This window comes from Acomys russatus, chromosome 23 (assembly GCF_903995435.1).
Source record: "Acomys russatus chromosome 23, mAcoRus1.1, whole genome shotgun sequence".
Taxonomy (NCBI): Eukaryota; Metazoa; Chordata; class Mammalia; order Rodentia; family Muridae; genus Acomys; species Acomys russatus.
In genome coordinates, this window is record NC_067159.1 from 35080912 (window position 1) to 35095749 (window position 14838).

Sequence of the window (14838 nt, forward strand, 5' to 3'; positions counted from 1 at the left end):
GTGTTGTGGTGTGTATGTATGTGTATGTGTGTGGTGTATGTGTGTGGTGTGTGTGTGTGGTGTGTGTGTGTGGTGTGTGTGTGTGGTGTGTGTGTGGGTGTGTGGTGTGTGGTGTGTGTGGGGGGGAGGGTGTGGTGGGGTGTGTGTGGGGGGTGTGTGTGTGGTGTGTGTGTGTGTGGTGTGTTGTGGTGTGTATGTATGTGTATGTGTGTGTGGGGTGTGTGTGTGTGGTGTGTATGTGGGTGTGTGGTGTGTGGTGTGTGTGGGGGGGAGGGTGTGGTGGGGTGTGTGTGGGGTGTGTGTGTGTGTGTGTGTGTGTGTGTATGTACCATAGTAGCATATGGAGGATGGAGTCCTGCTTGTGAGCGTTGGTTTTCTCATTTCACCATTTGGGTTCTGGAGCTCAGCTTAGGTTGTCAGGGTTGGGGGCAAGCACATTTATTTGTTGAGCCATCTCACCAGCCATGTGTCACTTCATAGGAATTCTTGTTTGTCTTTCTTTCTTTCTTCCTTCCTTCCTTCCTTCCTTCCTTCCTTCCTTCCTTTCTTTTCTATTCTTTTCTTTCTTTTTTTTTTTTTAACCATGAATGATACTTTATTCAATCATTTTCTTTACAAATGAAACTCTGGGAATTCAAAATTAATATCCTTCCTGTGTTTCTTTTCTTCTACATGCCAGAAAAGGTTTCGATGTAGCCCTCCACGTTGTCACAGGGATCCCCTTACCCACAATTTCACTTGGGAAGACCAAATCCTCAAGGCTGTCAGGCGCGGCTTCTGGGGCGCTTCTGCTTGTTTCTCACATGGCTTTTCCAGCTCTGCTTGGGCAGAATCCTCCTCTGAGCAAAGAAGACTACATTGAATCCCTTCTCCAATTCACAAACTAGCCAGGTTTGGATTTTATGGAAAGATTTCACCTGAGAACTGGTATAAAAATTATAATACCTTTCCAACTGCCACCAGCTCCAATGTCCTTGGCCACGATGATGTTGACTTCCCGCAGCTGCGCCTTGAGATCTGAGTGCATCACCATCTGGAGCAGCACCTGGGCGTTTCCAGACTCGAACTTGTCCGGCTTCTCGCTGGTGGGGTTCACAATCTTGGAGTTCCAGCTGAATATGGCTTCGTCCTTATGGTCTGCCAGCTTAGAAAGAGGCACAGCTCTCGCGAGCTCTTTGCAAGTCTTTCTTTCCCTTGGTCCCTCTCCTCCCTCGCTTCATTTTTATTGTATGTATGTGAATGTTTTCACTGCATGTATGTCTGTGGATCACATATGTGCGGTGTTTGAGAAGGCCAGAAGAGGGCTTTGGATTCAGTGGGACTGGAGTAACAGCCATGAAACACCATGTGGGGGCTGGGAAGCAAATGGGTCCTTGAAACTCAGTTGTTGCTCAAGCTCCCGCAGATGATTTTCTTAATGCATTCTTTGATTTGTAACCATTTTATTAAGAAATGTTGTATGTAGTTTGTTTTATACATGTGTTATAAAAGAAATGTATTAAAAAAAAATTTTGGGCAGCCGGGTGTGGTGGTGGATGCCTTTAATGCCAGCACTCAGGAGGCAGAGGCAGGTGGGTCTCTGCGAGTTCGAGGCCAACCTGGTCTACAAAGAGGGTCCAGGACAGCCAGGACTGCAAGAGAAACCCTGCTTGAAACCCCCCCCCCCCAAATCTGGGGTCTATGTTCAGGGAGATTGGTCTCCAGTTCTCTTTCGTTCTTGTTGATATATCTATATCTATCTATCTGTCTGTCTGTCTGTCTATCTATCTATCTATCTATCTATCTATCTATCTATCTATCTACCTATCTACTTTATCATCAGGGCAACACCAGCTTCATAACATAAGTTAGAATGTTTACATTTTTTTCCTATTTTGTGGAATAATTTGAGAAGGATTGATGGTGGTTCTTGGTTCTTTTTGAAGGCCTGGTAGAACCTAGCAGTGAAAATTCACCATTTTCAAAACTACTTAGAATACACATACTTAATACTATAATGTTTGTATGCTATAGTTTCTATCAGTCTTTTTCTCCCATCTCTCCCTCCCTTTCTTTCTCTTTCTTTCTCTCTCTCTTTTTCTTTCTTTCTTTCTTTCTTTCTTTCTTTCTTTCTTTCTTTCTTTCTTTTTTTCTTTCTTTCTTTCTGAAACAGGTCTCCATGAAGCTCAGGATGCACTAAAGCTCATCACACCCAGAGGGTAGTCTTGAATTCCTTATCCTCTGGCCTCTCCTTGTCAAGTACTTGGGCTATAGGTGTACAGCCCCATGCCTGGATTTTTCTTTCTTTCTGGTGATTTTTAAATGATATTTACCATTTTCATAGCACTTCACCAATACATTACAGCTCAAGGGGGGATTTTTTTTTCCACTATTCACTTTACAACCTGATCCCTGCCCCCTCTCTCCTCTCCTCCCAGCCCTTACACCCCTCCTCTATTCCTTTATCTCCCTTATGCTGAGAGAAGGGGAGGCCTCATGTGGGTACCAACCCTGGTCCATCAAGTTGCTGCAGGACTAGACACATTCCCTCCCACTGAGGCCAGATAAGGTGGTCCCCCTGTCTCCACTGCAAGTCCCTTCTAGCTACAGGAGGTGGCTCTGCAGGCACCATACCACCTCTGGTACAAGTCTCAGCTAGGGTCACCCCTGGAAGTCACCACCCCCTCACCGATTTCTGTTCTTTTTCCCTACTCCTAAACCCCACCCCCATTTCCTCCCTCCATCTACTTCAGATGTCTATTTTATTTCCCTTCTGAATGAAGAATCTTCCCTTAGGCCCTCTAGGAGGGATTTTTATTTTTTATTTATTTATTTATTTTTTAGGAGGGATTTTTTAAAACTGTTTCTTGCATAGAAATTGAATCATATGCAAGCTGCTATTTGCCCTTATATTTTTACCATTTTAAAAACAAGGTTGATTATCTCAGTGTCTGGTATCTTCTCATTTATACAGTATGAACTTTTTTTTTTCAGTAGGAATTATGGAAAGAAAAATCACCAAAATTACTCAATATCATCTCTTTAAACAGTGAACATGTGACACAAGCTTCCTGTTTTTTTTTTTGTTTGTTTTTGTTTTAAACATTCTTATGAATTTGTACTTTATTTCCGCTCTTCCATCAAGGTGATGTCTCAGGATTTTTTTTTCTTCTAGATAAGTTGTATTTCCTCACATCTGGTAAAATGGAGCCACTCCAGCTTTTCAGGCTGGCCGGGGCATGGAGATAGGGCCAGATATTTCCTTTGCCTAAACAGATGGAATGAAAAAAATGATTCGTCATGCACTGATAATTACAGCACAAAAGAACTGTGCCTATATTTAAGACTCCATTTTTCTCTTTATGAGCAGAAGCTTCCTAACCTCCTATAAAAATCCATTCACCTGATATTAAGGCTTCATTCCCTGCACCAAACCTCACTCTGACCTGGAGCAGATAATGGCAAGTTCTAAGAAAATGATGCAGCCGCTGCCACAGAGGAAGCCTTTGTTGTTCTCACTCATCCGCACACGCAGGCATCTCTGAATAGAGAGGCAGGTGCTATTTGATAGAAAGAAAAGGAAAAAGAAATCTGGTCCCCACAGTAAATGGGGATGGTGGTCTGAGCATATTTACGTGTTTTTTTCTTTTCTTTTTTTTTCCTCTGTCCTCCCCTCCCCCAACCCCCAAAAGTAATGTTCGATAAGTTTGGAATTGTGGAATGCCCTTCTATAGGTCAGCACCCACCTCCCACCTATAGCGACTGATTCGAATATTTTAAAGGCGTGCTCAGTTATTAATTCATATAAGTTGTTAAGATGCAGACATCCCAGTACATGACCAAACAATGGTTTTTTCCGGAGGATTCTGAGTCAGATGGGAGACTGTGCTTGAATATCTCCATTTCTTGTTATCTGGAGAGATTCTCTCGAGTCCCTCTTTGCAGACACAGCAAATTCATTGGCAGGATTAAACAATTTGGAGCTGGATTGCAGAGGAGAGTGTTGCTGCCTGCATATCAATGCCAGCCACAAATCAGCACCAACAATTGTTCCGTCATTAGCAAAGCCTGCAAACAGGAGCGGGTCCCAATATTAAGCCTGCTGGCGCTCTCCTTGGATTTCTTTGACTAGACTGCATCCCGTTACATTCACAATCTGTTCTGCGTTATCGGCACACAGACTGACAGACTTTTAAATTCACATTTGGAAAATCTGAAAGCAGTTTGGGAGGGAAAAAAAAAAAACAAAAACCAACAACCCCAAAACACCCATCCCCACTACTGGAAAGAATAATGTATCAGCAACATCGATTTACACTACCAATAAACAATATTTAGCCACTGGGAGCAAATAATATGATCCATTTAATTTTGGAGTCTAAGACAGAAGACTTGGATTCTGTTTGGTTTACACATGTGAAGTTGGCTCTCTCTATCATATTTCTTTTAAATAGCTAGGCATTATATGAGCCCCTACTTATACCCATAGGGATATAAAAAAAAAAAAAGAGTTAATATTTCCCTGGGCTTTGGTCCTCTGAGATGAAAGGTGCTGTGGGGATTCAAAGGCCATTAAAATTATATACACGGCAAATGCTGTTATCATTCAGTTCAGACACATGAAGCAGCTAGCTGCATGCACAGTAAAAAATAATAATGAGAATAAATTCCTATTTAATGAGTATTTATCATGTGCTGGCCGTGTGTGAGCTACTTTACATTGGCTTTTGCTCCTAATTCCCACAACGCTGTGAGCATCCGTTTTACACCCATGGGAGTGCCTGGAGAGGTTAGGTGACCACACAGCTCAGGGTCACAGATTTTAAACTACCACCTACTTGTCTCCAATGCCTGTGCTCTTCACTATGGTGGAATTTGAAGGCTACGGTCAAGGTCACATTTTCCGAAACCACCTATAATAATCTGTGTCCTAAGTCACATGTGCTCCACATGGGTGTGTTTGATTTGTCATTTCCTGCCCAGCAAGAAGAGTGGAGACATGTATGGACTGCTCCTTGATCTCTACAACTGCATCTGTGCTTTGGTTCAAAGCAAACAAACAAACAAACAACAAAACAAGACAGACCTTAACATTTTTGGGGTTCTCAACAGACTTTTTATTTTTTTGCTTTGCCTTTTTTAAATTTTTTTTTTTTTTTTTTTTAAACCTATCTTTGAGATGGTGTTTCTCTGTGTAGCCTTGGCTGGCCTTGACTCGTTTTGTAGACCAGACTGGCCTTGAACTCTCAGAGATCTGCCTGTCTTTGCCTCCCCAAGTGATGGGATTACAGGCCTGCAACATAGTGCCTGGCTTGCCTATTTGTTTTTTTGTTTTGTATTTTTTATCATCATCATCATCAATTCACTTTATATCCCAATTGTAATCCCTTCTCCCTTATCTTCCTGTTCCCTCCTCCGTCTCTTTCCCACTCTATTCCCCACCCCTCGACTTCTGGCTGGTGAGGTCCACCTCCCCTACTGTCTGACCGTAGCCTATCACATCTCATCCCACAGGGCCTCTCCACTAAGGGGCAGTGATCAAACCCTGGGGCACCAGAGTTCATGTCAGAGGTAGTCTCTGGCTTCTCCCCCTTCCCCACATGGAGAATGAACTGTCCATTGGCTACATCTGAGCAGGAGCTCTAGGTCCTCTGCTTGCAATGTCCTTGGTTGGTGCATCAGTTTGCATAGTTTGTGCAGATCTCCCTGGGTCCAGATCTGTAGCCTCGATAGTTTCCTTGTGGAGCTCCTGTTAGCCCCCCTGCCCCCCCATCCTTCATCCTTCTTCGCCCAGAGTGCAGCTGCAAGTCCCAATATGTCCTGATCCCCTGCTGGGTGGGAGTCTCTCATAGAACATCTATGTTGGGCTAATACCTACTTATAAGTGAGTATATACCACTTTCTGGATCTGGGTTACTTCACTCGGGATGATCATTTCTAGATCCATCCATTTGCTTGCAAATTTCAAGATTTCCTTAGGCTCTCATGTCATAACCTGCAGTGCTTTGGAACTCACTTTATATCTCAGGCTGGGTTTGAATTTTTGTCTATCTTCTTATGTCTTACAGGAATGATGGCACAGTCCTTTACTTCCAGCAGTTGGGGGGCAGAGGCAGAGGCAGGAGGATCTCTGTGAGTTCCAGGCCAGCCTAGTCTACAGACAGAGTTGTAGGATAGCCAGGGCTACATGGAGAAACCCTGTATTGAAAAACCAAAACCAAAACAACAACAACAACAACAACAAAAAGTTTTAAGGAGTTTGAAAGGCCTTTCTGCTATGATGAGCCCTGTGGAGTAGAGAAAAAGAGAAAAAGATCTGAAATTAGCACTCTGCTTTCTTCCACCATAGCAACTGGAGAGTTAGCAGAAAAATGAATTGAATTATTGTTTCGTTTGGGTCAATATACATCATTATATAGGACATTCAGGCCTTTTTTTTTTTTCGTTGATTAAGGATGAGTTTGTCACAGTAATTAGCTTCAAAAAATTTACAGCGGAGGGAGAAACATCTACGATCACTGCTCAAAACAAGCTGGTATTAACTAACAGGGGCAAAAGTCACCAGATGTTAAAATTGATAACATAGGAAAATGTTTTTATGTTGGAAATAAAATAGTTGGCCTCAGAAAAATGACTTCATTCTTGAGTTAAAGCCCACTTTGTAGATGTAGCTCTTAAAAATAAGGTATACAAGTATTTTTTGTGATAATGGTGTCAGTACGGGCAAATTATTTAACTCCCATGGACCTCGGCTTCCTCATAAGAAAGATTTGACAGCAATTCTTGTCCCAAAGAGCTAGAAGGACAAAGGTGTTCCTCCAGATGTACCTCGCAAAGAGCTGCAGGTGCTGGCTTCATCCTGCCTCCTACAGACCCCATTTCCCTCTTTCTGATGAAAGGAGAGATACATCTTAATAATGATCATCATAAAACAGAACACACTTGAGGCTGTTTCTATAAGAGATAATTATACTCAATTTTCTTTCTTGTGCTTAGCTGTAATCTCAGTGAGAAATAGGGTTGTTGCAAAGCAAAGCGTTAGCCTACATGTCTGCCCATCTTCATAGGAAATACGGGGCACCCAGGGGCTCTGCTTATTATTTCCCTGTTTGTTGCAATGAATGTAGAACTTAGAAGTTGCTAGGGACCTTTTTTCCATTGGGCCTTTCTTTGTACATGAACTTACAGTGCCTCTAGCAACTCAAAATGGACAAAATTAGAAGAAGCAGCCAGATCACCAACATTTTCTCTTTTCATAGGTCTTGGATCCTCATTGTGTTAATAAGGATCTCTCTACTAGTGTGTCCCATCATTTTTCTAGGAGTTTCTACCAAGAAATGTTTTTTTGTTTTGTTTTTTGAGACAGGGTTTTTTCTGTGTAGCCTTGGCTGTCCTAGACTCACTTGTAGACCAGGCTGGCCTCGAACTCACAAAGACCCACCTGCCTCTGCCTCCCAAGTGCTGGGATTAAAGGCGTGCGCCACCACACCGGGTCCCAATAAATGTTTTAAATGTTTATTTCTTCTTTGGAACCTGTTTCTCAGCCAGAGTTAATACTGTCGATACCAAATGTGTTTTGCAAGCCATACCCAACTAGGCCTAGATAGTCCCTGACTCAAGACCTCAGTCTGGGTGCTGCTTATCCCTTCAGAGAGGACTATGTAGAAATGTCCTGACCAGGAACACACTCACAGGTGTGCAGAAGCAGGTGTGTGCATGATATTGGATGGGGAGCAGAAACACTGCAGAGCTGGTTGATGATAATGAGAAACTGAGTGAGGGTCATTAACAAATACATGCTGAGCTTGAGAGGCAGAGCACCTGTTTGGTAGTTTATAAGGAGAGTCTTCTCTTTCGTGGTAGAGGATTGAAGAGCTGAAACACAGCCAGGACCTGAGAGAGTTCCAGACACTCTTGTTGGGAAACTGAGACCTTGAACCATGAGATGGAGACATTTGGGAACACTCTTAACATTTTGATTCTGTGTTCACCATAAGCCATAAAGGTTTACAGATGTGGCCTAGGTCTCTACTGTACAAGTTGCCAATCTCTAAGTGTGGGAGATCCACCTTATGAGTTTCAGCAACCTGGCACTTTTGTGAAGTTTTTTAATGTCCACTGATTAGGGACCCAGTAAAATATGTCTTGTAGTGTAATAGTTAAAACTCTGCATCTTGCCACACTTCTATAGGACAGGAAGTGCAGACACTCAAAAATCTTGTGTTTTAGGGGCAATACCCTTTAGAGCTGAGGCTGCTGTTTCAGCTCACTGACATTGTTCTGCAGAAAAGTGCTAGCATTTGCAGGCTGGAAAGGGCTCTGAAACAGGTCTGAGACACAGTGTGGTTCAAGTGCTTGTGCTATAGACCCAGGGTGTTGGTGGTGTTCATGGTGGGGAAAGGCGTGGTTTGTATTTTAAGGAAACTTCCAGTGGATGACACTCAAGGAAGACCTTTGGGTGTTGTAGTTATTTGTATAAAACTGTGTTTGCTTATTTTACTGTATTTCCTTTGGTTATCACACAAATAATTGAGACTCTTATAACACAAGGCTTCACAACACAATCTTGAGCAGTTTACACCTATTCTTAACCCTCTATGCTATTTTGTCTTACTCCCAGCAAACATCCCAGCGATACTTGCACTTTGTAGCTTTCCTTGGCTCCAGCTCCTTCCTTCTGATCTTCCTTGGACCTCTACTCGTGGCTGAATCCCCTGGCTTAATTCTCTATGTCCTCTTTTAACTCCTCCTGCCCTGGCTGGCAGGAAGTCCAGCCCTGTACTCTCCCCTGCTCATTGATTGGCTGTAAGCTGCTTTATTGACATATCGGGGATATTTCGGGAAGCAGAGTTTATATAATATTTAGACAGTAAATTCTCAGAACAAAGCTTGCAACCAGGGGCTGGAGAGATGGCTCAGTGGTTAAGAGCGCCGCCTGCTCTTCCAGAGGTCCTGAGTTTAATTACCATCTATAATGTAATCTGATACCCTCTTCTGCAGATAAAGCACTCATATGCAATAAATAAAATAAATATAAAAGAAACCCTTGCAACCAGACATGGGGAGGGGTATAGAAATCAGCATTTAAAGTACACAATACCCTAAGCCTACATTTGGGATTCTGCAGCAAGATCATGTCATCTGCAATGGAGAGTTACATGTTTTCTGAAAAGCAGATCCTAAAGCAGGATTGAGTCCTGTTAGAGATAGAACTCTTGGCCATGAGCTGCCAATTGAAGCATCATTATGAGTTAATTTCTGTTTCACTGGTCAGGTTGTAAATATGGATAGGACTAGCAGCTGTAATCTATCACTAAATAGAAATGAAACTCTTGAGAGGACGACAGCAGAGTACCATAAAAGATGCACAATCAGCTACCCCAAATCCCCATCTCACTTATTCACAGGTGCACTAGTGATGTTCCCAAAGTTTGTCGTGGATATGCCTGAGGGTGTGTCCTATCCAATCACAGAAGGAGAAAGAAACCCCAAGCACAGTCAATGGGTAGATTGTCTCTGTATGCTAAAATGGAACTTGTCTATTCATGTCAGTTACAGCTCATTGAAAATATTTTAACAACAAAACTCAGCATTTTAAAGAATTCAAATGTTTCTTTTTGAAGAGTTTTAGTAGTGAAAGTAGAATTTTAAAAATTCAGTAAACCTATAAATTATGTGGGTTAGGGTTATAGTCACATGTTTTCCCTCCCTGACAACCTAATTTAGTATAATAAAGTTCTTAGAGCTTTATTTAAACTTTTCCATCTGACCAGCAACTGGAGTCCATCTGGAATAATGTATTTTTATCAAATTGTATGGGTAACTCAAGCCAGGCTCATTCATCTGAAGAGAAAATGGTTCTATTTTACAGGCTTTACACATGAGCAAATTAATCTATAGCTGTGCAAAGAATGATACTGTTATTTGACCCTACACTTAAGTGAAAGTCCTAGAAATTATATAGTTGAATATTTTGCATTATTATTACTATTTTCTGTGTGAAGGCTTTCTTCTTTAGAAGTTTTCTTCCCTTTTCATCCTTATTAAACAATAAAAAGACAGTCTGGCCCAAGGGTGTGATGACAAGAATGCCTCCCAAGTGAGATCCATGAGCTGGAAGTCATCACAGCATCCTTCCGACCAGTGACTGCATCTCTGGCTAGAAAGGAGCATCTCCTAACAGGGATGCAGGATAACTGGACCATACTGAATGTAGTTTGATTACTTTCTGTGCATGTCAACATATGAGGCCAATCTGGAATCCCGTTGACTGTGCTGTGCTTGGTTACTTCTTCCTGCCTAAGAGCTGAAGTCTTTGGAAGACATTCAAACAGTCTGTGCCTTAGTTTCCCCATCTGTAGTAGAGCAGATTCAGTAGGTTATGTACATTTTCTTCCAGTTCTGACTTTTCATTTCTAGAGAGTTTTTAACTCAGTTAAAGCTCATAGAAATGAGTATGAGTGGGTCAAAATAACTTCCTTTTGAGCATTGTCTAAAGTTACATAGAACAACATATTCATTGTGAGTCTTCTTAATTGTGCTATCTTCATTTAAAATTCATTTAAAATTAAAACTAAAATCTCATTGTAAAGTTTAATGGGTTTTTTGGAAGACATTGAGAGATAGTGATCAACTCAATTACCTAGATAGATGGCATGAGCCATCACGTATATGACATATCTCATATAGAAATTCTGGAGCCGTCATTGGACAGAATTTTAATATGTAGTACTTTCTATTTTCTATATTTTACCCAGTTTCTGCAACCGGTTGTCTCATAGTTTGCTCAAGTGGTTTTTAAACTCTTAAAATTCTGGGGTCATTCTTTTTTTTTTTTTTTTTTTTAGTTTTTCGAGACAGGGTTTCTCTGTGTTGCTTTGGCTGTCCTGGACTCACTTTGTAGACCAGACTGGCCTCTAACTCACAGTGATCCACCTGCCTCTGCCTCCCGAGTCCTGGGATTAAAGGTGTGTGCCCCAAGCCTGGCCGGCAAGACTCTTTTTTTTTTTTTAGTTTTCGAGACAGGGTTTCGCTGTGTAGCCTTGGCTGTCCTGGACTTGCTTTGTAGACCAGGCTGGCCTCGAACTCACAGCGATCCGCCTGCCTCTGCCTCCCGAGTGATGGGATTAAAGGCATACGCCACCACGCCCGGCTTCTTCTGGTCATTCTTAATAATAAATTTCATGAATTCATTACATGTTTGTGAGGTACAATTTCCTCGTATTTGCTTAAGACCTGTGTCTTAGTTGGGATTTCTACTGCTAAGATGAAGCACCATAACCAAAAGCAACTTGGAAAGGAAACATTTTATTAAGATCCACGTAATTTTCCATTAAAAGCAGTTAGGGTAAGAACTGGACGAGAACCTGGAGGCAGGAGCTGATGCAGAGGTCATGGGTGGAGAAGTGCTGCTTCCTGGTTTGCTCCTCATGGCTCGCTCAGCCAGCTTCCTATAGTACCCAGGACCCACATCCCAGGGGCAACCCAAACCCACAATGGGCTGTGCTCTCCCTCGTTAGCCACTAATTAAGAAAATGCCCTAGAGACTTGTCTATAGCCTGATCTTATGAAGATAATTTCTTATATGAGATTCCTTCCCCTCAGATGACTCTAGCTTGTGTCACATTGACATAAAGTTAGTCAGTACAACTGGCCTCATTCATTTCATCCTCATATATTCTGTGTTCAGAACAGCCACTGATTTGAAGGTATTAAAGAAATCTCCCTTACTGTTGTTGAATTACCTTCTGTTGAAAATATGCCATGGAAGAAATAAATATCCTTCTGAGGACTGACCCTCAGAAGCATGTGCATGACAAGGACTACCTCATCATACCTCTGGGAGTGCCTTTCCTGGAGGAAGCACTTAGTAGATGCTTGCTGAATACACAAAGAGACTAAATTAGAACAGAAAATGTATTTTTTAAAAAGAGGTCGTTGCTGATGGTGGTCAGACAACATATCATCTAAAGCATTTCCCTGCTCGCAAACACTGTTACGTTTGTCTCTAAATTTGAGAGATTTTTATCATGTCTAGCAACAGTACTGTGGATTAATATCTGAAGCCATTTCACTGATTACAAGGTCCGGAAAGTATTACAACTAGTGCAGCCTAAGTGCGCCTTCTTCTTGAGACATAGATATTTGCATTTCATCGTTTGTTTCTCCTGAGTACAAACTTCACTTGTTACTCTTGTTTCCCAGTTGAGCCCATCCTTTAGCTTCCTGTTTTCACAATTTGCCAGCCAATCAAATGTATCTGTGGTCTTGAAGCACGCGTCAATACAACAGATATCAGGCATAAAATGCATATAGACATCCCAAAAGACGTCTGTTAAAATCAGTAAGATTGCACAAGGCGGCATCCTCAGGAAGCATTCTAACAGAAGCGAAATTGGCAGAAATTAGTTCATTCAGTGCAGTATCTGGACCTTAGTAAACCATTCCTTATCTCTCTTGGCCAGTGGGCAGCTTCTAATTGGTAAGGGTCCAAGGTAAGGCAAACAAACGCAAGGAAACCTCTCTGCCTGGCTTTCTACACCAGCCAGATAGGCGTATCATACATCAACGGACAGCCTTCAAGTTGACAACAGGAAAAATGTGACTCAGCTCGGACAAAGGGGAAGTCCTGTGTTGCGCACAGACAATGGCTCTGTCTTTTTACTGCTTTGCTGGGCCATCCGACCTACCTTTTTTGTGAAGATATGCAGGGCTGAGGACTCAGCATTCTCCTTTGGGACAGAGTATTTAGCATCCAAGGTAGGAGCAGAGCAGAGGAAACAGCAGGAAGCTTATGGTCAGAATGGTGAACTGATACCTGGAAGTCCAGGAGTACTTCATTTAGGAATGAAAACAGGAAAGGCCCAGCAGTAAAACAGAAGCAGCAGCAGCAGCAGCAGCAGCAGCAGCAGCAGCAGCAGCAACATTAGCAGCAGCAGCAGCAACAACAACAACAAAGACAACAGCAAAACCCTCCTTTGTACGATGAAGTCTGGAGAACAAATAAAGCAAAAAAAAAAGTATATTTGTACAAATCATATATTTATTCATTTATTATTTTTATATATTATAAATTATATATTTATTTTCTCCTATATTCAAAATTCCCTCTTCAGAAGAGACAGCAGTATCAACTTTCCATCATACGACACTGAACACTGTCTACATATAGTTCACAGGTTCACATGCCATCATGGCTCTCTCTTAATTTGGGGAGGTTTTTTTTAATCAGGCCTAGCGACAGTGCCGTGGATTAATATCTGAAGCCATTTCACTGGTTACAAGGCACTGAAAATATTATAATTCGCACAGTTTGAGTGCTCCTTCTTCTTGAGATGCAGACATTTGCATTTCATTCTTTTTGTTTGTTTCTCAGAACAAAACTCATTGGAATTTTGGGGGGATTTTTATTTGAGACTTATAAAGCTGGAGAGAACATGTTTTCCTCTAGTATCCGAGTACTTCCAGCTTACACAAAATAACTCAACCACCACCACCAAGTTGGGAGACCGAAGCTGTGGAGTTCATGCAGAAACACCATGTTCATGAGACGAGACACTCCATGTGTGTGGTCCTTGGTGCCACTTTCTTCTGTGTGGCTAGCCTGCTCTTAGATGCTACCCCCAAGGGACCTTGTCACATCACCTTTCCCAGTTTCTCACTTATGTGAGTCTGCATTCTCTTCAGACACTGAGTTATTAACAGCAACCAGAAGGCTACCAAAACTTCTCAGGGTTTTAGAATTTGTTAGGAAAGACATTGAGAACAGTGGAATAATCATATTTGAAAGCATGGCTTCTAAGTTTCAGTCTTTTGAAAAATAAGTGTTAACCTTTGACTGAATTGTCTAGACCCTAGAGTGTTCCCAGTCTATTTTACTATGATCTTATAACTTGTGGTTACTCTGTTATGGCTTGTGGCATAACAATGTCACGGTTGTTTGTTAGGGATAGTGTGCCCCCAGCCCGAGCATTTTTATCATCTTCATCTTTGTATCCTTGGTACACAGTGCCTGAAATGTGTCAATCATTCAATTGACATTTTTGTTTATATCAGGCTTAGGTCATTCAAATTTACTAGAGAGAAAAGTTAAGAAATAGAATGAATTAGGAGGTTTGTGTTTGCTTGCTTGTTTGGACAAGGTCTCATTTGGCTGGCCTGGAACTCTCTACAAGTCTGGCCTCCAACTCATAAAGACCTGCCTGCCTCTGCTTCTACCTCTCCGGAGCTAGAACTAAGGGGGTGTGCCACCATGCCCCACAGTGATTGACTTTTGACTTAATTCTACCCACAGGATTTCCAGAACTTTCCTTAATCTCAGATCAGAGAGAAGGTCCCTGCCCCGCCCCTCACCTGCTCCCCACTCTTCAGTGTGGCAGAACTTCTCCTTTCTCTCTTCCTGTTCCCACTCTTTCACATCACATAGCAGTACCAAAATGACTGCAGCCTTATTCACCAAAGCTACTGTGTGAGTCAAAACAAACGCTCTGGAGAACTGGCAAATTTCCCACATCTTCTGAGGCCCCAAGGCAGCAAGAACTGCAACTCTTCTGTGGAGCTGGAAGAAGAAAGTTATACATGGCTTCTCAAATAGCCACTTGGCTATCCATTTGCTTCCAGCAAATGTGGTCAAATCTCACCGTGTGAACAGTACTACCGGCCAGTTCGCTTTGGGCTGTGAACTGCATACACTACTACTGGAATGTCTGATCATATCATATTGTTTAAACCCTTTCCTATGGTACCTAACCAACTACACTATCTTCTCGTGTTGATTTTCTGTTCGTGTTTCATACTTGACCATAAGAAAAGGGATCTTAGTTAGCTTCTTAATATATCTTAAGCTCCGAAGAATGTGGT

General features: G+C 42.0%; 1 pseudogene; it reads right to left on the reverse strand.

The window, feature by feature from the left end:
* Positions 1–612: 612 nt before the first annotated feature.
* LOC127206418 (40S ribosomal protein S7-like) lies at positions 613–14491 on the reverse strand (annotated as a pseudogene).
* Between the last annotated feature and the right edge of the window lie 347 nt (positions 14492–14838).